Source organism: Pinus tabuliformis, chromosome 3_2, assembly GCF_031772625.1.
Source record: "Pinus tabuliformis cultivar Carrire ecotype Pingquan chromosome 3_2, CPIR1, whole genome shotgun sequence".
Taxonomy (NCBI): domain Eukaryota; kingdom Viridiplantae; phylum Streptophyta; class Pinopsida; order Pinales; family Pinaceae; genus Pinus; species Pinus tabuliformis.
Window position 1 is genome coordinate 13,890,893 of NC_142302.1, and position 22,257 is coordinate 13,913,149.

The following is a 22,257-nucleotide window of genomic DNA, read 5'->3' on the forward strand; positions in this document are numbered from 1 at the left end:
ATTATTGGTGGTACCTCTCGCGTCTGTTAACAGCTTTCACTATTGGCTGGTAATCAGATGATGTTCATGCATGTTCGACTTCAACTCATGTATTCACATGCTTGAACTTGTACTTTGTTCGGGTCGAGATGGAGCGCAAGACCCTGGATTTTGTTTGTTGGAATCCAGGCTGCGATTTGTGGCTTATTATGTTTATTACATGACTCATTCACTGGATGGCTGCGACCATGCCTAGGTCCATTTATCGATCCTCACTGGATGGCTACGCCCATACCTTGGATCTAGATTATTATGTGCTCTGTTATGGATGGCTGCGCCCATACCACACATATCATGTACTTGAGATATCAGTTGTACTTTTTTACGCAGGTTCTCTGGCGACAGTGTTTTCAGTTGCACATGTTCTTGTAAAGCATTTCACCCCTCTCTCTCCCTCGGGCCTCATGCTTTAGGGGGCATCTATTACACAGTAATTTGTCACCGTTTGTCACCGTCCCTGTTTCCCCTCTCTCGTACATTGGAGGACTCATTCCGGGACTTGTGAGAAGTGACAAGACTTGAAACCACTTGCATTATTTTCCTCTGAGTATGAGCTTCATATGCCCTGAAGACATCTCCTGCATCTTGCCCATAAAAATAGCCCTTTTTGCATTAGCACGGGTCCACAGTGTACTGCCCGCGCCAATGGGGAAAATCCTCTAAATAGGGCGTTCCAGTTGGCGCTCTGTCTCAGAGTCGCAATCACGCCAACCAACTTGGGTAAAGTTTTTAACAAAGAAACTTCTGAAGGTTCTCCTTAACTCATTCATCAACTGAATCTATGTTGGGTGAGGATGGTTTGGCTTCGAATCTCCATGAAAGGGAAGTGGTTTGCCACCTTTCATGGAAGTTTCCAAGTGATAAAGCCAATCCCATGGAAAATGTGATTGATCTTATCTCTTTCTCCTTCATCTATAAAAGCTTGTCTCCATGCCTTGAACAAGCTAGTGATAGTGGTAGTGTTGGTGCTGAAAGTAAGAATATCAGGAGTTCAAGAGATTAGAGTTGCAAGAGCCTTCTTTGTGTCCATAAGGCCTAATCTAAGTGAGGAGATTCTTGTCACCAAAGAGAGAGAGGCTTGTTCCCCATCCCAACAAGCTTTGCAAGACTTGTGTAGCTGATCACCCAGCCAAAGGAGGATTTGACGTCAGAACAATGGTTGTATTCTCCTTTGTTGATTATTAATAATAGATGACTACTATTATGGTTCCACTCTCATTGTCTTTGTAATGGTTAATGTTGTGTTACATCTTTTCTGACTGATGTATAATTGCATTTACTAGATTTCACGCTTGTGTTTGTGTTGTTCTTTGTGTGTGCAGGTGTCCATTCACGGGGATCGTGGAGGATCGTGACCGGCCAAAGCAAAGGAGCGAGGGCGACGTCTCTTCTTCACATATTAGCGTTGGAATCCAAGTAGGTTTTCATTACCTACCTTTAATTTGCAATTAGGAATTTGCATAGTAGCATTGTTTGATTGTTGCTAGACCCGTTCTGGGCTAGTAGGGATCGCCTCTATCCGTAGAGGGGATTTACCTCTCCAACAGAGGGGAAGCACATTGCAGCTTCACTGGAGCAATTACACGCGAGGAGCATGGAGAGGGATTCATTGAGGAGTACCAAAGGGACCTGCAAAACTAGAGAGGGGGATTCCTCTAGATATACCACCAGCCACCTAAAACCTACCAAGATCAACTGGAGACCAAAGAGAAAATGAGGACCAACGCCAAGAGCCCCGCCACCCTAAATTTGCCACCCAAGGGATATCAAACACCCACAACCAACCAAGACCGGCTATGGACTCGAGAGAAAATGGGAACCAATTCCAAGAGCCTCACCACCCTGAATTCATCACCCAATAATATATAGGTCGTGCAAGAGAAGATAGAAGCTCAAGGGGTGGGAGTTGAACAGGAAGAAGCAGACGCCCAAGGAGAGATTGAAGGGTAGAAGAGAGCCAACATCTGAGATGAAATGAAGCAGCAAGGAGAGGGATAAAACCAAAATCCTCAGTAAACAGAAGCTAGAAGCCTAAACCTAGAGTCACCACCCCAAGAAAAATTGAACCTTTGGCATGCCCAAAATTGTGAAGATAAAAACCATAGATTCGGTACCAGTCAATCCAAAAACTTCCCCGAAGAGTCCAAGACGGAGATCTGTAGGAGTAGAGGGAAATTAAGAAGGGGGGCAACAAAAAAGAACAAATAAGTGTCCACCAGAGAGTCCTAAAGATGGAAATATTCTTAGGAAACTGGAATGAGCAAGAGGGTGATGGTTGAGGCACACCTATGGTGAACTAAATAGACCGCCACCCTGGAGCAAACATCAAGGAGCGAGAGGGAAACGGTTGAGGCACACCAGAGCATTTGGAAATCAAGGGGAGTCATCTCTGATGGGATATAGCCAAAGGAGTAATGGAGCCATCGTGTCAAAGAAAATGCATATCGAAGAGACATAACCATTCACACATGTGGATTAAATCATTATTCTTTATCATCGAAAATACTTCACTCTAGAATTTCTCCCACCACTAGTATAAAATGAAAAATTAGTCACTAGGTGATTAAAAAAGTTAGTCACCACTACTTTTCCAAGTGAAATACTATAAAAAAATGAGCAATTTTAAGTGACCCAACTAAAAACAACTAACATAAATCACTAATTTAGTCAGGGGTTAAAATATGTGACTAGATAATAAGTAATACAACTAAAAATTACTAACACAAATGACTAATTTAGTCTAAGAACAAAATACAACTACCTAACAAGTACTACAATAATATGAGTCTGTTTTTTTATGTTAGTCATCTTAATTGTGTCAAGAAATCTAAACTTACAAGTGATAAGGGATTGAAAGGTTGTTAAAGATTGGTTGAAAGGTTATCCTTCCTTAAACACTTTTTCATCCTCACATGGTGTATAGGTGAGCCAACTTTGCATTATTTATCTCTAATAATTTGTAATTTTAAAAATATATATTTTTAATAAAAAAATTATTTTATGTATTTTTTAAAAATCTATTCATTGAATATAATTGGATCTAGTTCCAATTTGAAATTAATTTGAAGAGAAATTTTAATTTTTAAGACTATAATATCAAATAAAAACTACTTTAATTTCATATTAACCGACCTAGATCCATCTTAACCCCGGATCTATCAAGCGCCGAGAGGGATCCAATCTCTCGAGGTGCAAACTTTTTTTCTAGTGCAAAACTTGAGGAAAGGTTTGCACCTTAAGAGATTGGATCCCTCTCGGAACTTGATAGTTATAGGGTTAATATGGATCTAGGTTGGTTATATATTACTATATAATATCTATGTTTGTGTTTGTGTCTTTGTTATTCCCTCTCTCTATCTTACCCCCCAAACATACACACACACTCTCTCCCTCTCTTCCCCTTCTCTATCTATCTCTCCCTTCCCCTTCTCTCCCTCTCTATCTATATCCTTCTCTCTATCCCCTTCCACTCTCCTCTCTCCCTCACTCTCTCTCCATGACTCCCTTTTCACCCCCTCTCTCTCTCCACATTTCTTCCTCTATGTTTTTCTTGTTCCCTCCCTCTCCTACCTGCTCCAATTCCATCTCTCTCTCCTCATATCTATCTTCCTTCCTCTCTATCCCTTATCTCCCACCTCCCTTTATCTCTCCCCCCCTAATCACTCTCTCTCTCTCTCTCTCTCTCTCTCTCTCTCTCTTTCTTCCAACTCTATCATTATCTCCCCACCTCCCTGTCCTTCTCCATCTCTATGTCTCCATCTCTCTCCCTTCCCCTTCTCTCCCTATCTCTATCCTCTCCTATTCTTTCTCTTCCCTCCTGTCCTCTCTCCCTCACTCTCTCTCCATCTCTCCCTTCTCTCTCCTCTCTCTCTCCACCTCTATCTCTCTATGTATTTGTTCTTTCCTTCCTCTCTCTCCCACTCCAACTCCATCTCCCTCTCTCTCTCTCCCCTCTCTCTTCCTTCCTCTCGCTCCCTCTCTCCCACCTCACTCTCTCCCCCCCATCACTCTCTCTTTCTCTCTCTCTCTGCCCTCCAACTTTTTCACTATCTCCCTCCCTCTCTCCGACCCCTCCCCAACTCTCTCTTAAATTTGATCACATTGTATTGTGTTTAAGAAATTATCTAAATTAAAAAAACTTAATTGGTTGTAAAATATTAAACCTATATTTTGGATCAATCATGTAAAAGAAAATAAAATAATGAAAAACTTTAAAAAATCACGCACTATATTTAATCTATTATAATTAGTCAACTTGCTTGCTCTCATCCCTTGGATCCTTAGCTAAGATGGTTCTATGTCGATTCTTTATATATATATATAGATCCATCTTAGCTTAATTTTATTAAAACCTTAATTTAATTTCTATGGGAATATTTTTAGTAGTCATGAGGATAGAGGGTTTAGATATATGTCAAATTGTAACATTTTTCCCTTTAAGATTCAATTTAAAAAATGTTGTAAAATTAAATTAAAATAAAATATTTTACTATGAAATAAGTTATGGTTTTTCAGCATGTGGTATTGATAAGCCATGGTATTGGCCCATGGTATTGTAACAAAGTCGATTTACAAGTTAATATCCATGGTAAAGTGAGGGTGAATATCTATGGTTAACAATCTTGTCATATTGTTATAAAATATTTTGATTTGAAATAATTTATGTTTTTTGGGCATGTGGTATTGATAATCCATGATATTGACCCATGGTATTGTAACAAAGTTTATTTTTTACAAGTTAATAATATCTACCGTAATGTGGGGATGACTATCCACAATTAAGAATCTTGTCATATTGTTCTAAAATATTTTGGTTGTGAAATAAGTTATGGTTTTTGGACTTGTAGTATTGATAAGCCATGGTCTTGGCCCATGGTATTATAACAAAGCCTATTCAAAAGTTAATAACAAAATCAAAATATAACAAATTGAATTTTAGATATCATTTTGGGATTCCATTGCGTTAAGTAAGTCATTCATCTATGACCATTTCCATGAGAGGTAGTCGTAACTGCCTAATTTCTTAAGATTTTTTAATAGTCCACTTAGCACTCACTGCATTGGATGATGCTCACATGGGTGAAGAAGTGGGATTGAAACTAGTGGAATGAATCACATAGCGTCAATCATCATTTCCGGGGCTTGCACCCGGTAATCAGGACTTCCTGGGAGGTCACCCATCCCAGATCACCTCTGGCTCAAGTGCGCTTAACTATGGAGCTTTCCCCACAATCAAGCCCACTTAGCTTGCTACCCCATTTGAAAAATCTTAGCAAGTATTGTGCCTCATGAACCATTCAAGTAGAGTTCCCTTCACTCTTTTGAATTAAGTTTGGGGTTTTCGCAATTTTATTATTTTTATTAAGTTAACTTTTTATTATTAATTGAGGCCATATTTAAATGTTTACACTCATCCCAATATCATTTTTAACTTCTTCTTCTTTTTAATTTAGCGTCTTACGCAAAAATAAAAAATAAAAATCTTATTAAAAATAAATCATTAAACCCAATTGAAATTTATATATTTTATTTTATATTATAGATGTTTCTTTTATTTTTTCCATTATAAATATTTCTTTTCTTTTTCATTTCTAGCTTTATTTTTTCCATTATAAATATTTCTTTTCTTTTTCATTTCCAGTTTTATTTTTTCCATTATAAATATTTCTTTTCTTTTTCATTTCCAGTTTACATCACATTGTAGCACTGCATTTTTCTCTGCCTTGAAGACCATCAATGTGATCTATGGATTTCGTGGGATTCGTACCCCAGATGGGGTTTGCATGGGAAACACCTTAGGAGAGCATCAATGATTAGATGGAGAAGTGAAAGGTCATTGGGCATGGAAATTTTGGTAATTTGTACATGAGTATGAATTTGGACTCTAGAGAGTTCTTCCTTTTTACTAAAGATGATTTTTGTTATTATGGGTAAAAAAATTTGAGGGTTTATATGATCAAAGCATAAATTTCATCTAAATTTGAGGGTTTATATGATCAAAGCATAGATTTCATCTAAAGTTGAGGGTTTAATGATTATGATAATGCAAATCTTGATTGTGGCCAACAATTCATCAAAAGACAATGCACAAGTAAGCATTTTGCATGTCCTTATTGTACAAAGGGTTTAATGATTATGATAATGCGGATCTTGATTGTAGCCAACAATTCATCAAAAGGAAATGCACAAGTAAACATTTTGCATGTCCTTATTGTACAAATCAGTTTTCTCCTCCCTAACTTTTCTAGGGTCAAAATGCATGAAATTTTATTTTTTCTTTTCACCTTTTTTTTAGTGGTTGATTGTTTGTGTAATGGACTCTACCATGCCCAAATTCAAAGGGCTCGAGTGATGCAAGAAAATTTTCTGGTAGGATGCAAATAATAGACCTTCCTCAAACTTTGTTACATGAAATTAAAATTTCTTGTAATCATGAACATAAAATCTTTTATGTTTCATCCTTAGATTCTGATCTCAATGCCTACAGTTTTAAACCATGTTACTATATTTTAAGTAGAATATACTTAGATCCATTAAACCTTACAACTCTCCAAATCTTAGGTTAATTTCAACTAAAAAGAAGGAACCTGAATGGCTTTTGAAATTTAGACTCAATGCTTACAAACAATGATTAAAAATGGAAGAACCCAAATGGTCTGATAACTTTTATCCACCCATCAATTTCCAAGACCTCTATTATTATTCTGAACCTAAACAAAGAGATTAGAAGAAGAAGAGGAGCCTGGATGAGGTGGACCCTAACCTGCTTGATACTTTTCAAAATTTGGGCACGCCCTTGACTAAAAGAAGAGATTGACCAATGTTGTTGTAGATGTTGTTTTTTATAGTGTTTTCATTACTACCATGCATAGGTAGACTATATAGGTAGTTGAGGTTATCTTTTGTTTGTTATAAGAGGTAATTCAGGAGTATCTTGATCTAGTTGGGAAGTACATTTGCAGGGTTTTTCCTCCTGCTGATAACTATTATGTTGCATTGTATTTTTATTTTTTTAGTGATAGCTCCTTCTATTAAATCCACAAGCACACTTTGTCACCCATAGAAATATCCACTTATTTCAGGATGAATGAGATGGAGACCAGGCAGTTTGAGAGGACTCTTATTATTATAGATGAGAGGAGTTCTGTGACATATATTGAAGGATGAACTGCACCATTTTATGACACCAATCATCTCCATGCCACAGTAGTGGATCTCTATTGCACCGAGGGAGCAACGATAAAGTATTCCACTGTAAAGAATTGGCGTGTCGGGGACAAGGAATGCAGACGTGTGATTTATAATTTTATTACAAAAAGAGGTTTGTGCGATGGAGACAAATCAAGGATTTCGTGGACCTGAGTAGAGACTGGTTCGACAATCACCTGGAAATACTCAAGGATTATTTTGAAAGGCGATGATACAATTAGAGAGTTCTATTATGTTTCCTTGAAAAATAACTATCAATGGGGGGGACAAAGATGATCCATATAGGGAAGAATTGCAGGAGTATGATTGTTTCTAAAATTATATCTATAGGCAAGTCAAGAAACTACTACAGAGGATTAGTGCAAGTGTAATCAAATTCTCATAATGAAAGGAATTTTTCACAGTGTGATTCGATGCTCATCAGTGACCAAGAAGCTACAAATACTTATCGTTACATTCAGGTACAATTTTAGTTGCATTCTAAAGTCTCTAATTTCATTTATTAATAGTCCTTCTTGTGCCATTGCTTCTCTTAATTTCATTGTGGTAGGATTGGAATGGGTTAAAAAATCAAGCATATAATTGAGTAGAATAGACACCCCCATGTCACTACATGTCATTGTGCATACTCTCTGTTTTTTATACAATTAGAAGTGAGCAATATGATGTGTGCACAACTAAAATCCTAACAGGCATGATGAATCGAGTCTTAGCATGGAAATCGAAACCAAGAATCATAAAATATCAATAAATTTGTGACACGGAGTAAAAAAAAACAATGAAAGATTTTATTCCAACATTGTCTATTTAGTGCAAGATACTACTAATATTTCATAATTTTCAGAGATGTTGGATGTCATGAAGACACCCTCAAGCAAAGCTACTGACTTGAAGATAAGATGGTCAGTGCAACTATTTACTTTAAATAGATAAATTTAGGCAATTAAAACAAGTTTGAGAATCACTAGAAACACCACCCCTATGTTGTAATATAATCCTAATATCTACATTTATTTTTTAGCCTAAGTATCCTTGACTTAGCCACATGCACTAAAAATCATGTTCACACTTGGTTTTTGGTAAACTGGCTCGGTGGACCAACTTTCCCTTGTTTTTTGCCTTTAAAGGCTTAATATTATGAAAATATTGGTTCAGCCACTTTCCTAAACCATTTAGACATCTAAGTGCATGTTCACACCTCATCCACTTGAGTTATTTGAGGATTGGCGCCCCACATGAAGGTTCCCCCTTAAATCAAGGGATTTGGTCCCCTGGACCATTTTAGCATGTTTTAAAGTTGCCTTCCTTGGGAAATGCACCCCTCCTCATGCTTTCCTCATGGCTGATAGTTGCCATAGGTTGCCTCGAGTCATCGTTGCTATTTTAGGCCTCCCTTTAGCTTTTCTTAGCCTTTTCTAGCTTTTTACTAGTTTTTTCCTAGTTTTCTAGATTCAGCAATTTCTATATAACCACCTCCCTTTGGGATTAGAGGTTTGGTTGCTCATGTATTACTATTGTTCATTAATTTAATACATTGATTTTATGGAGCAAATTCTCTCTCTCCTCTCTTGAATATTAGCAAATTACTTGTCTTTAATTTAACTAGAATTCTAGATCTATCGAAGTTTCTGCAGGAATTCTACACCCTATTTATTTTAAATAGGCTAAATTTAGGTAATTAAAACAAGTTTGAAAATCACTAGAAACACCACCCCCACGTCATTTTATTTCCAGTTGTACAATATAATATTGAATAAAATTATGAGAACTTCCATTTAAATTGATCGTACATAAAATAAAATAAAAAAGGTTGATGCTTTTAAAAGCTATATCCATCATTAAATATAAGATATGACAAGGATGGCTCATGATTTTCAAAGCTATATTCATCACCAACTATAAGATAAGGGTTAATGAGATGAGAAAAAGTTTGTCTTGATATAACATGTAAACTTCTCATGTATATCGTATCTTATTATGCATATGTTAATTGTATAACTTCAATCTGGGTAATTTTTTACATTTAAATTGTCAAATATGTAGAAGTTACATTACACTAGCTTAAATCCACACACAAATAAAATATCAAAAATATGGCAAGGGAATGAGTAAGCATTTTCACACTGGTTTAAAATTTCCCCTTGGTTGGTGAAGAACCAATTCAATGTTATTTTTGGTGGAGTATTAAGTTATTAACCGAAGATAAAAAAATGTTAGTCTCTTAAATGACTGAAAAAAGAATATTTAGAATGTTATATAGAAGTTACATTTCACATAGCTATATATACCCTACGTAACTATAATATTCCAACTCAATTTTTTTACACAAAAGTTACATTTCATGTAGCTATAGATTTTACATTTACGTGTTTTAGATATAATTTACATTTTATGTAACTTTTTCTACTGTGACATAAATATAATATTCCAACTCCATTTTTTTCACACTTTTCAACATTTTAAAGATTTGTCTATTTTAGCGTAATTATGCAATTAAATGGTTGATATTGTTTAAGACATCTCCTATTTGCAACATTTTGAATTCTCAAGTGGGATCTTGGGTAGGTTTTTGTTACTACCATATATCATGTTTTAAGTAGATGGTGTTTTATAATTCAACCAAGAGACTTTAGGAGCAACCTTGAATTGCATGCGTGTTTCCAGTATGCATCTAATATTTACAACATTGTCCAGGTGAAGAACCCAATATCCCATGTTTAACATGAAGTAAGTACCTCAAAAATTGGGGAATATCAGTTATTCTATTTCCAGAGGAGGATAGACCCAGAGAAGGCAACAACAGTTATCATAAATGGCTTTTGTTGGGTTGCATTTAATGAAATCCCACTAGAATTTGCTACTAAACTAAATCAATTGATGAATTTGAAGCTTGAAGGTAGCGTTGAATAGGTGTTGCAAGGTATCTCTATAACATTATCTATAGACATTATTCTAATGCCATGATATGGTGTCTCAATAACACTATTGTCTAGTGACAGATGCTAGATGTACATAGCTTTCTCATGTCCTACACATAAATTGTATCATTATATTTCTATGAAATCTAGGAATGTGTTCAAAGTTTGTCTCGGATAAGGAAATATGTATGTACTCTTGAATATATCTATGTTGTAATAAGATCAAGAATAAATTTTCCATTGCAAATAATAGGGATCTACCACGTAAGTTTACTTTACTACATGAAATTCTTGATTTGTTAGATCCCAACTAGTTAGGGTTGAATTTATTTTTGTTGTAATGAGATTAAGAATAAAGTTGTCATTTTAATCACTGAAATCTACCATGTTAGATTTATTCACTACATGAAATTTTTTATTTGTTAGAGCCCGACTTATTAAGATTATGAAGAGTCCTCTTTCATTAAAATATTTATGAATGCTCTATTCTTGCTCAAGGAATTACATATTACAGAAAGGTGGAAAATAAAAGAGATGCAATTGAATGGTTTCTGTTTTAAAATGTGTGGAGGGAGTATAAAATAATTTTCAATTGCATTCAAATATTTTGGAGCACCCACTAAAGTGCTTAATTTTCCTCCTAGTTAATTCTTTTTCTACTATCCCAATGCTTCTAGAAGTCCTTCTCCAAAGTGATCTCTTAACTATCTTTGAGGGAAATTGATTACTTGATTGGAACCCACAGATTAAAATTTGATTAGGAGCAAGGGATGAGAAAGCTTCATATTCTTCAATATATTCCACAATTTGAAATCATATCGAACGATTGCCTTTATGTTTAATTGATACGACAAACAGTCGAGCATTTGTTAGGATTTTGAGACCCTTTTCAATGAATTTTGTTTTTTTTCTGAAAGTTATGTTCTCAATTAAAGAAACTAAAGAAAAGGTGAAAATGATGCAATGGAAAGATTTTTTGTTTTAGTGCCTAATAATTCCTTGTTAATGTGAAGGGTTTGGTATTTTCTTTACTCAAGATTGGTCGCATTTGACCTCCTAGCATTTCTTTTAATTTCATTTTTGTTGTGTTTATATTGCTATCCTTGAAGTTGGTGATCTACTGTGTGTGTAATAGGAAGTATTAACTACTAAGCACTCTCAAAGGTGATATTGATGGATGACTAAATTTAAATGTCCGTACTTGACACTTTAGTATTACATGATCATGCAAATAAATTATTAATCAATATTAAAGGGAATATGATTAACGTGTAGTGTTTCTTGGCTTGTCATATAATTACTGCATTTTGGCCCCCAATAATATATTTGAGGCTACTTTTTGGTTGTTACTTGTGGAGCTTCCCTTTGGCTCAGAAAAACATCGAGGATAAATGTCCATTGCATTGGCATTGGACATCATAAAAGAAGAATTCACCAAAAGAAGTAGAGGACACGTGAGCAATTAGTACAATGAGCGGATAACCGCTAGAGAAACATCGAGGCACCATAATTTCTTGTGTATTTAGATTCACTCGAAATTAACTAGTCACAAAAAGTACCTTTTTTCTAAATATTTTCATGTATACAGAAATACTAAAAACACAATTTCAGACTAATTATTCAAACTAATAATTATCTGATAGTCATAATTTATAATTAAATAGTATAATATGATTAATATTATAGGACATAACTATAGAGTCTGACTATGAGGAGCATTATGACAATATATGTACACTTCTCATTGTATTAGACAATCATAACTCAGAATGTACTCCAAGAGGCCATTGTAGGATTGAAATTTTTTCTTTCAGTGGAAAAGTGGTGATATATTTTCTTAGGCCTTAATGTTCTTCTTCCCTAAGGTTTTGACACTACTCACAGCTAGCACCTTCATTCAACTGGAAGTGAGGTATTCATCCTGGAAAGTTGAATCATTTTGTCTCCACAGTCTAATATGATGTTGGATCAATCTCATGATCCTAAAAACATAGGTCATAATAGTGAGGAACTTTTACTATGGGCAAAAGAATATCCAAATTTAAGGAACATGACTCTTTTGGAACAAGCAATAAGGATATTTTTTACACTGATCTTTTTTTTTTCCATTTGTTTTCACAAGTTATATATTGCCTGATATTTTTAACATGTAACTTAGTTATTGCCTAAGGTTTTGTTGAAGGTTGAATACTAAGTTCCTAAGGTGTTATTTTCTATGGTGGCATTTTATTTGCTTTGTTTATACATGTCATCTAGCCGCATAGTGTCCACTATCGAATGTTGAGGTATATGTCGTATAAATATTTTATAGTCTACTTTATTTTATATTCAAGTATTCATCATCTTTCATGTCTTATACTATGCATTGTATCTTCTTTCATTTTTAGGAGAGGAACTCAATATTGATGGTAAAAAGCAGCAATTGAAGAAAGAGGAGAACAATAACACTAGAGCGACAAATAAAAAATGAGAGAGAGAAGAGAATCTATCTAGTGATACCCTTAGAGCCAATATCTTGCATAAGACACACTCAGAGAGACTGATGGTCAAACCTTCAGAGTTGGTGAATTCACTTGCAATGATTTGGCAACACAGTGATAATGTTTTGAAATGATGAAACGATATTTCTTGTGTAAATTGTAGTCCAACCGATATTAAGTTGGAAACTTGTATTGTAATACTTGATATTTTATATAACAAAAATTATATGGTTGAAATTATTTTTATTTGCACTTGATATTATTTAGTCTTGTAATTAAGATATGTAACTTTGCATTATCATATTAGATAAGCATGCACATTGTATGACATTTTTTTGAAATTTTGTCGCAAAATCATACTAATTAATTTATGTTTATTAATAATGAACACATAAAATCAATATAAAACTACTAAATTAGTAGCTTATATTAGTTAATGATGAACACGAATAAAATGAATATATGACTAAATTAGTTTTTTATAATGATTATGAATGAAATTAAATGAAATTGATAGAAACTACTAAATAAATGGTTTATATAATGAATATGAAAATACCAAAAAAAGATAAATGACTATTGCAAATGATAATTTTTTTATTAAAATGATCACTAAATTTTGCATATATACTACTGTTAGTAACTAATTTACAATATCTTATAACATGACTAAAATTTAGTCATATTTCTTTGGTCATTAATTGGTTTCAAATGATGACTAAAATTTGCATATATGTGACTATTAGTAGCTAATTTACAGTATCTTATAATATGACCAACATTTTGGTCATATTTCTTTGGTCATTAATTGGTTTTCTCGAGGATTCATATAGTAATATATTTTGTTGTATATTTGGTCATTAATTACGACAATTAATGACTAAACCAATGAAAAATTAATGACCAAATTTATGACTAAATATACTACTAGATAATAAAATTGAGGAAACCAATTAATGACTAAGCTAAAAATGATTAAACATTGGTCGCATTATAAGATACTGTAAATTAGCTACTATTGGTCACCGACTGAAAAATGGTCATTTATATGCAAATTTTAGTTGTTTTTTAAGTAACTAATTAGTCATTTTGTACTAGTGCACCTTATTTTCTTTTCTTTTCTTATTTGAGAGCCAATACTTTTAGACGATTTTTTACACGATTTTTCTCATTTCGTGACTAAACACTTTTAGAAGTTTATTTTATTTTTATTTTATCATCTAAATTTTTCTATTTGTAAGCTTGGTAGGACCTTTCCATTAATTTTTTATCAAAAAAGCAGGTTACATCCACATGTCTGAAGGTTATGTGGCCTCAACCTGCCCTGATGGAAGTCAGGTCTGTTGGCCACCTAACAACAAAATAAGCCATCCACAAACAAAAAATAATAAGTCTTACTAGCCACGCTATATATTTCTGAGAGTATTTGTTCTTCCTACTAGCTAGATACCTATAAACATAACTGATAATATGCCTAAAAATTTGAAACTGCTTCATAGAAAACTAAAACCAGAGGTACACTTTGACTCTACTCATAATCAACAGAATCAATAAGGAAAGGTCCTTCACAGTGGAACCTGGTAGCTCCATGTGGGGAATGCATGGGATGTGTTGCTCAATGCGGTTGAGGCGTCCATTTTGTTGTTGCAATTGAAATTGGATCTTTTGAAACTCTTTAGTATAATCTGAGTGCCCATGGGAAGACATTTGCATGTATGGTGGAAATTTCTCAAAGGCTTTAGCCAGAAGGCTCTTCATCATCCAATATAATGGACCATTTGCTCGTATTGAGCAGAAATTCTACGGATATGGCCAAGGTCAGGAATCAATGTTTTCCACTCATCCAAATCAATTTCCAAACTTTCCTCTGTCTATTTAATCTCCTCTTCCCAATTTTCTATGAGCTACTTGAACAAGGAAAATTTCCTGAATGATATGCCTGAGTGGTTTCTTGGATAATTTGAGATGTCAATTTACACCCATGCACAGTCCCCTTGGATGAGCTAGGTTGACTGGCCTCGAAAGGAGATGATTTCCTTTATTTCCTATGGTCACAGCTCCCCCCCCCCCCCCCCTTACTAGAGGCACAAACCATTTTTCTACACCTGCAAATCAAATAATTGGTTGTCTCGAAATCTAGAGGTCAACCCAAATAGAATCTAGACTCAGAAGCAAGACATTGTTGAGGGTCACTCCAGCCTTGAATACCTGCCAATAAAATTACATAAGAAACCAACAAAATAAGGAGCCAGTTTGAAGGCTTGCTATCAACAGGCGGCTAGCAAGGAGCTACAGTCCTGTGTCTACCATTGCTCCACCAGTGCCTGTAGTCGAGCCTATACTGACAAACTGAAACATCCACATGAAAAACCCCAGAGTGGGCCACGTGAATCTAATCTCTAATCAATTCGAGCAACATAATTGTACGTCGGAGAAAGAAAGAAAAGTTGAGCCGTAAGCTACCTCTAGACCAGGACCCACACACAACTAGGCATCAAAACCATATGCAATATACCATTACCACAGGGACAAGACTGACACAAGACACTTCCCATAGTTCGGCCCAGACCATGACACTGTGCCTACTAAGACCAGGCCAGTGATTACAAACAACGATGGCCATATTCCGAGACCATAAATAATCCGGGTCCTCAAGAACCAAACAGAATTGACCAGAAACTAAAACCCTCACAAATCCATAATAACAAAGGCAGGGAGCACAGCGAAACCCAGAACAACCTTTAGGCCTTACCCCATGTGAAGTCATGGCCCCACATGAACCCATGCGCGAGATCCAGATTTCATAGACCATTGACACAAGAACATAGAAGACTAAAGACTCAACACACAAAATTGACCAAACCATGCTGCAATCTAGAGAAATTCTTTTCCAATCCCACCAGACTAACATTGTTCCATGCATCCCAGATACCAGAAGATAGATACAAAGATCTCTAGATGTAAGGATAAGATAATTAAGAATGGACACATACCAGTGACAGAGTCCTTGACTAGAAAGAGACTTAGCCAATGCCTTCCCCAGGATGAACAACCCAGACCAGATCCACAGTGCGCGGAGCACACAGACCAATTTATCAAACACAATGAAGGATGAACTCACCTTCTCAACCAACTTAATGTCTCTGCCACCTTTTGGGTTAGCATTTAACCCTCACATGCGCACCGCCACCTCTCCAATTGTTGCATGCATGTTGAGGATGGCCTTAGATTTCCTTGGGATTTGCATTAGACAATGGGCTAAGATGTACCCATTGGGTCTAGCTCACACCCCGATCGGGGATATTTTATCATCTAAATTTAAAAATAAACTTGCAATCAATTTTTTATTAATTACCTTCTTTTATAGTTAATATACTTAATTAATTATTAATTATTTTTATAATATTTTTCTTATTGATCACTAAATATTTTTATAAGTTTTGTAAGTAAATTTCTCATTATACTTTTTGTTTATTTTTCAAGTTGTATGAGATGATGGTTACAAGATTGACCTTTGCCTTGAGAAACCACGGCCCAGGGGCATATGGGCCATCAAAATTACACGTAGATCACACCAAGACTGGGTCACACCAACCTTTAACATGACAAGATTTTTTCCCTTGGAGTTTCAAACCAGTGACCTTCACATCACGAAGTGACTTAGCAGTACACCCCATCATCGTCTATTATACGCCCCATGAGCAATTTCTCATTACACTTTAAAAATAACTCTACAATCATTTTTTTATTAATTTCTTTTTTTTTAAGATTTAAATTTTGATGGAGAACTAACAACCTCCACATATATGTGTAACAGGCTGCAAGCCACATATATCAAAAACTTCATAGTTCAATGTAGGACCAGGATGTTCATTACCTTTTTTTATCCTTATATAATTAACAACCTAATAAACCTTCTATGATACTCTTTAACCTTGTATCATTATATTCATTTTTAAAGAAAAATAAATTTTAACAATGTTTTATTTAGAATAGTATTACACACACACACATATAATATCATAATTTAATGTGAAGTGTTAGAATTGATTATCGTTAACTTTGTTGAAAATTTGATTAATTATATTTCAGTAAGTACTTGATTTACACGATTTTTATCATTTAATAACTAAATACTTTTAAGAAGAGATTTCGGCGTAAATCACATTCAGAAAACCTTTGTTGACGCGTTTCGAACCAACTAGTGTGGTTCATCGTCAAGACAAGTTGAAGAAACAAATCCAGCTTAGCATGTTAAATAGTCCGAGCAGAGTCTCCAACGGCTAACTTGACCAACGGCTAATTTTGACTTTAGGACCAGGGTTATAAAAATTATTATAATTTAATGGAAATTAGTTAGATTAGGTAACCAATAAAAATATATAAATATATAAAAAATAATTTAAATGGTGTTAATGGTAAGTTAAAAAGTTATGTTTGATAATTAAAAATTATAAGTTGTTTAATATTTAGATGGGAATTAGTTATATAAAGGACCTTTTCTTATAATATATGTATAAAATATATGTATATATATATAAATATAAAGTAATATTCATAAAAGTTAGTTAGAAATAATCAAAACATTGGAACAAGAAAATTAAGTTAACTTAACCAAAAAAAATAATAATAAATAAATAAATAATAATAATAATAAACAAATAAATAAATAAACAAACAAAAAATAAATAAATAAATAATTTAAAATTAATAATAATAATAATATATACAGTTTAATTAAGAAAGTAGAAGGTTGTAAAAGGTACTAATATCGAAGAAAAAAATGAAAAAATAAATTATAAAAATTCATATAAAAAAAAAAAATAAATAAATAACGAGAAAATATTAAAAAAAAAATTGAAATAAGAAATAAAAAATAATACAAATAAAAATAAATAAATCAAGTGAGCGACACATTCTAAAAAGAAGAAGGATAAGAACAGGATCAAAAGAAAACTACAGAGCCAAAAGGAGAAACCCTAGGAGGAAGGAAAGACACGGCTCCAAGGAAAAAGAACCACGAAAATAAGGGAAACAACGAAAGCTAGAAAAAGCAAGACTAGGAAGAAAGGGCAGGGATCCAGCAGCTACTGATCTTCCAGCTGTCATCTCTATTGAGATTGTTCGACCTTCTTTCAATTTCAATAGCTTCCCTGAATTTACGGTGATGGAACTGCGCAACCTTGGCAATAACCTTGGCCTCCTCAATACACACCTGATGCTTGGTCTTTTCTGCATGCTCTGCTAACGCTGAAGACTTGGTTCTCCCATGTCTTAGGTCAGCTGCATGTTCGCTGATCCTTTGATGGATGGAGCGCCCTGTTTCCCCAATATAGGGGGTCCCACAAGAACAAGGGATCAAGTAAACACCCTTCATGTCTTTCGGGTCAATGGGATCTTTCACCGATCGGAGGGATTTGCGAATAGTGTTGAGGGGCCTAAAGGTTGAGGGAATATCATACTTCTTAAGAATCCGAGCAATCTTGTCCGTGGTTCCCTGTACATAGGGAAGATGGACCCCTAGCCAGTGCTCTTTAGGTTCTTTTTTGCTTAACGAGTTTTTAGAGGCTTTAAGGAAAGCCTTCTGACCTAGGCGCCTACTATAGCCATTCTCCACAAAGACATTAAGGAGATGGGATTTCTCCTTATCGAAGCTCTCCCTATCAGAAATCCTCAGGGCACGAGTAGCGAGGGTGTTAAGAACACCCAACTTTTGAGCAGGGAAATGATGGGAATCGGCATGAAGATACTGCTCAATATGCATTTTCTTCCGGAACACTGAGTGGGAGAGAGAACCATCCTTATTCTTCGATATAAGAATATCCAAGAAATTGAGGCAACCATTGACCTCACTTAATGGCAGAGGACTGACAGTTGAGGTGATTGAAGAAGAGATCCAACTCCTCTTGGCCATGGGGCTAGATGACATTAGTGTCATCTACATACCTTTTCCACAGCTTGGGAAGGAGACGAGCCGAGGCTAAAGCTTTGGTTCCGAAATCTTCCATAAAAAGATTCGCAACAATAGGGGATAGGGGTGAGCCCATGGCAACACCACAGGTCTGTTCAAAGAACTCACCCTCGAAACAGAAGAAAGTGGAAGTGAAGGCCAAACAATCTCAATAGAGATGACGGCTGGAAGATCAGTAGCTGCTGGATCCCTGCCCTTTCTTCCTAGTCTTGCTTTTTCTAGCTTTCGTTGTTTCCCTTATTTTCGCAGTTCTTTTTCCTTGGAGCCGTGTCTTTCCTTCCTCCTAGGGTTTCTCCTTTTGGCTCTGTAGTTTTCTTTTGATCATGTTCTTGTCCTTCTTCTTTTTAGAATGTGTTGCTTGCTTGATTTATTTATTTTTATTTGTATTATTTCTTATTTATTATTTCAATTTATTTTTTTTAATATTTTCTCGTTATTTATTTATTTTTATTTTTATTTTTTTTAATTAATTTATTTTTATTTTTTATTTTTTTTCTTCAATATTAGTACCTTTTACAACCTTCTACTTTCTTAATTAAACTGTATATATTATTATTATTATTATTATTTTATTTTTTTAAGTTTTTTTTTTTTTTTGTGTTTATTTATTTATTTTTTATTATTATTATTGTTATTATTATTATTTTTTTATTTTTTTTGTTAAGTTAACTTAATTTTCTCGTTCCAATGTTTTATGTTTTGATTATTTCTAACTTATATATATATTATAAGAAAAGTTCCTTTATATAACAAATTCCTATCTAAATATTAAACAACTTATAATTCTTAATTATCAAACATAACTTTTTAACTTACCATTAACACCATTTAAATTATTTTTTATATATTTATATATTTTTATTGGTTACCTAATCTAACTAATTTCCATTAAATTATAATAATTTTTATAACCCTGGTCCTAAAGTCAAAATTAGTTGTTGGTCAAGTTAGCCGTTGGAGACTCTGCTCGGACTATTTAACATGCTAAGCTGGATCTGTTTCTTCAACTTGTCCTGACGATGAACCACACTAGTTGGTTCGAAACACGTCGACAAAGGTTTTCTGAATGTGATTTACGCTGAAATCTCTTCTTAAAAATATTATGGATCACAGAAGCCTCAATTCAATAATTGACTAAATACTTTTATAAGTTTTTTTTTTATCATCCAAATTTAAAAATAAACTTGCAATCAATCTTTTATCAAACAATTTTTTTATAGTAAATATAATTGTTTATTTTTACAATATTTCTCTTATTTGATCATTGAATATTTTTATAAGTTTTGTAAGTAAATTTCTCATTACACTTTTTTTGTTTGTCAAGTTGTATAAGATGATAGCTATAGGCTTGACCTTTTCCTTGAGAAACTATGACCCATGGACATCTAAGCCGTCAAAACCACCCAGGGATCGCACCCAGCCTGGGCCACACCAGCCTTAAACATGACTGGATTTTTGCCCATGGAGTTTTGAACCAGTGACCTTCAGATCACAGACTGACTAGCAATACACTCCATCATCGTATATTCTACGCCCTATGGGCAATTTCTCATTACACTTTAAAAATAACCCTACAATCACTTTTTTATAACCTTTTTTTTTTTAAGATTTAAATTTTGATGGAGAACTAGCAACCTCCCCATATATATGCAACATCCTAGAAGCCACATATATCAGAAACTCATAGTTCAGCCTAGTACCAAGATGTTCATTACCTTTTTTATCCCATATAGTTAACAACCTAATAGACCTTCTATGATACTCTTTAACCTTGTATCATTATGCTCATTTTGAAAGAAAATTAAATTTTAATAATATTTTATTTAGAATAGTAGTACACTTTTATATATATATGTAAAGTGTTAGAATTGATTATCGTTAATGTTGTTGTTGGAAATTTGATGAATTATATTTCAATAAGTATTTGATTTAAATCTCTTTAAATAAAGCACACTAATTTGTATTAAAAATTTATTAAAATGTTATTTATAAATATAAATATAAATTTCTTTAATATTTCTCAAAAAAAATTAATTTTTTTTATTAAATGAATACTTTTTTTATTAAATGAATACATTTTTTATATGCATTTATTTAATTCAAACGAATGTAATATGAAATTTTATTAACAATCTTAATACTCTGAATAATGGTTTCCTAAAAAAATTAATTAAATCTCCAAAATTATATTCTTTTTATATACATTTATTCCTAGTAAATAAATTGTTATTAATAAAAATGGAGGTAATACCAAATTGAATAAGCTATGGGTAACATCCCCCGTTAAACCTCGTGTAAAAATATATAGGATTAGAATTTTTTACGGAATTTACTGACACGTAATATTCCCAATCACTTATTCCTTATTCCTTAACCGATCATTAGATAAAATCATCGTCATTACATAAAGAAACTTTAGAAATGGAATAGCATGTCACATAACATAATAACCATTATTGCAGCACGTTTTCATAACACTTTATGTTGTAACATTGCATCATTATCATTATCTATTTAATTAGGCTAGTTAATAACGTATTTGATGATATAAGTGTCAATGTCATGCAAGGTGGCAACAACATCAAAATGACACAATAGGCAAACATATAAAGGGACACTTATATGCTCTGAAAAACACGAAGGAAAAAAAAAAAAACAACAACAACAACATTTATTTTATTAAACGTTTTGTGAGGGTGTTCACCCCTCACTCAATGGCATCGAGGGAGACCATCCCTTGTCCATTGTTAAAAATTTTACAAGAAACGTCATCTTACATTCAAATATAACTAGTTATTATCCATTACATTAATCATGCGATCAAAACAATTTACCTCACAATTCCTCGAGCACCATGTCTTATCCTTGCGGGCTAGTTGTTTCTGATAGTGGATTATCATGCATTTGATAATCCTTCACTTTGCATGGACCATTAGTTAAGCAGAATGACCTTGTTGTCTACCATAGTGTTAATTATAATCCATTTCAGTTGTTGTATAAGGGATGGGTTAGACATTATTAATTCATCCTTCACATAAGTCACATTTCTTCCTTACAATTACTATCGTCGCCAACTATGACATCATGATTATATAAAATATTTATCAAACTCAAATAATATGTCTCTACTAGTTATGCTTTAAACATCTTCTCATGTCCCCTTTCTTACACATGCATTAATTAAAAGTACATAATTTCACAAACATGCCTATTTATCCATGCATGCGTATGGTTATGACACATGTCTATCCATTCAAATCTCACATGCATAAATTAAAATGCATAAAGATTACCAAGACATGCTCATCTATCTACACTTCACATGCATTATAAGAAAGGGAATAGTTACATTTTACCTCTACCCACAAAAGCATGATAATATTTTAAAAGAATCACTATGGACATCACTATCTCTTCGCACAAGAAGAGAGAATTTTTTTCAAAGATGTCACCACAAGTACTATTATTTCTTTGCACAAGAAAATATTCATTTGCGAAAGAAAATAACCACCACAACTACCCATATATTTTTTTTAAAAGAAAACTAGCACAATAACTATTATGTTTGTGCATGCAAATACATTAACTTTATCCAAAATAGACTAGATCAATAACCATTATCTTTTGCATATAAACACAT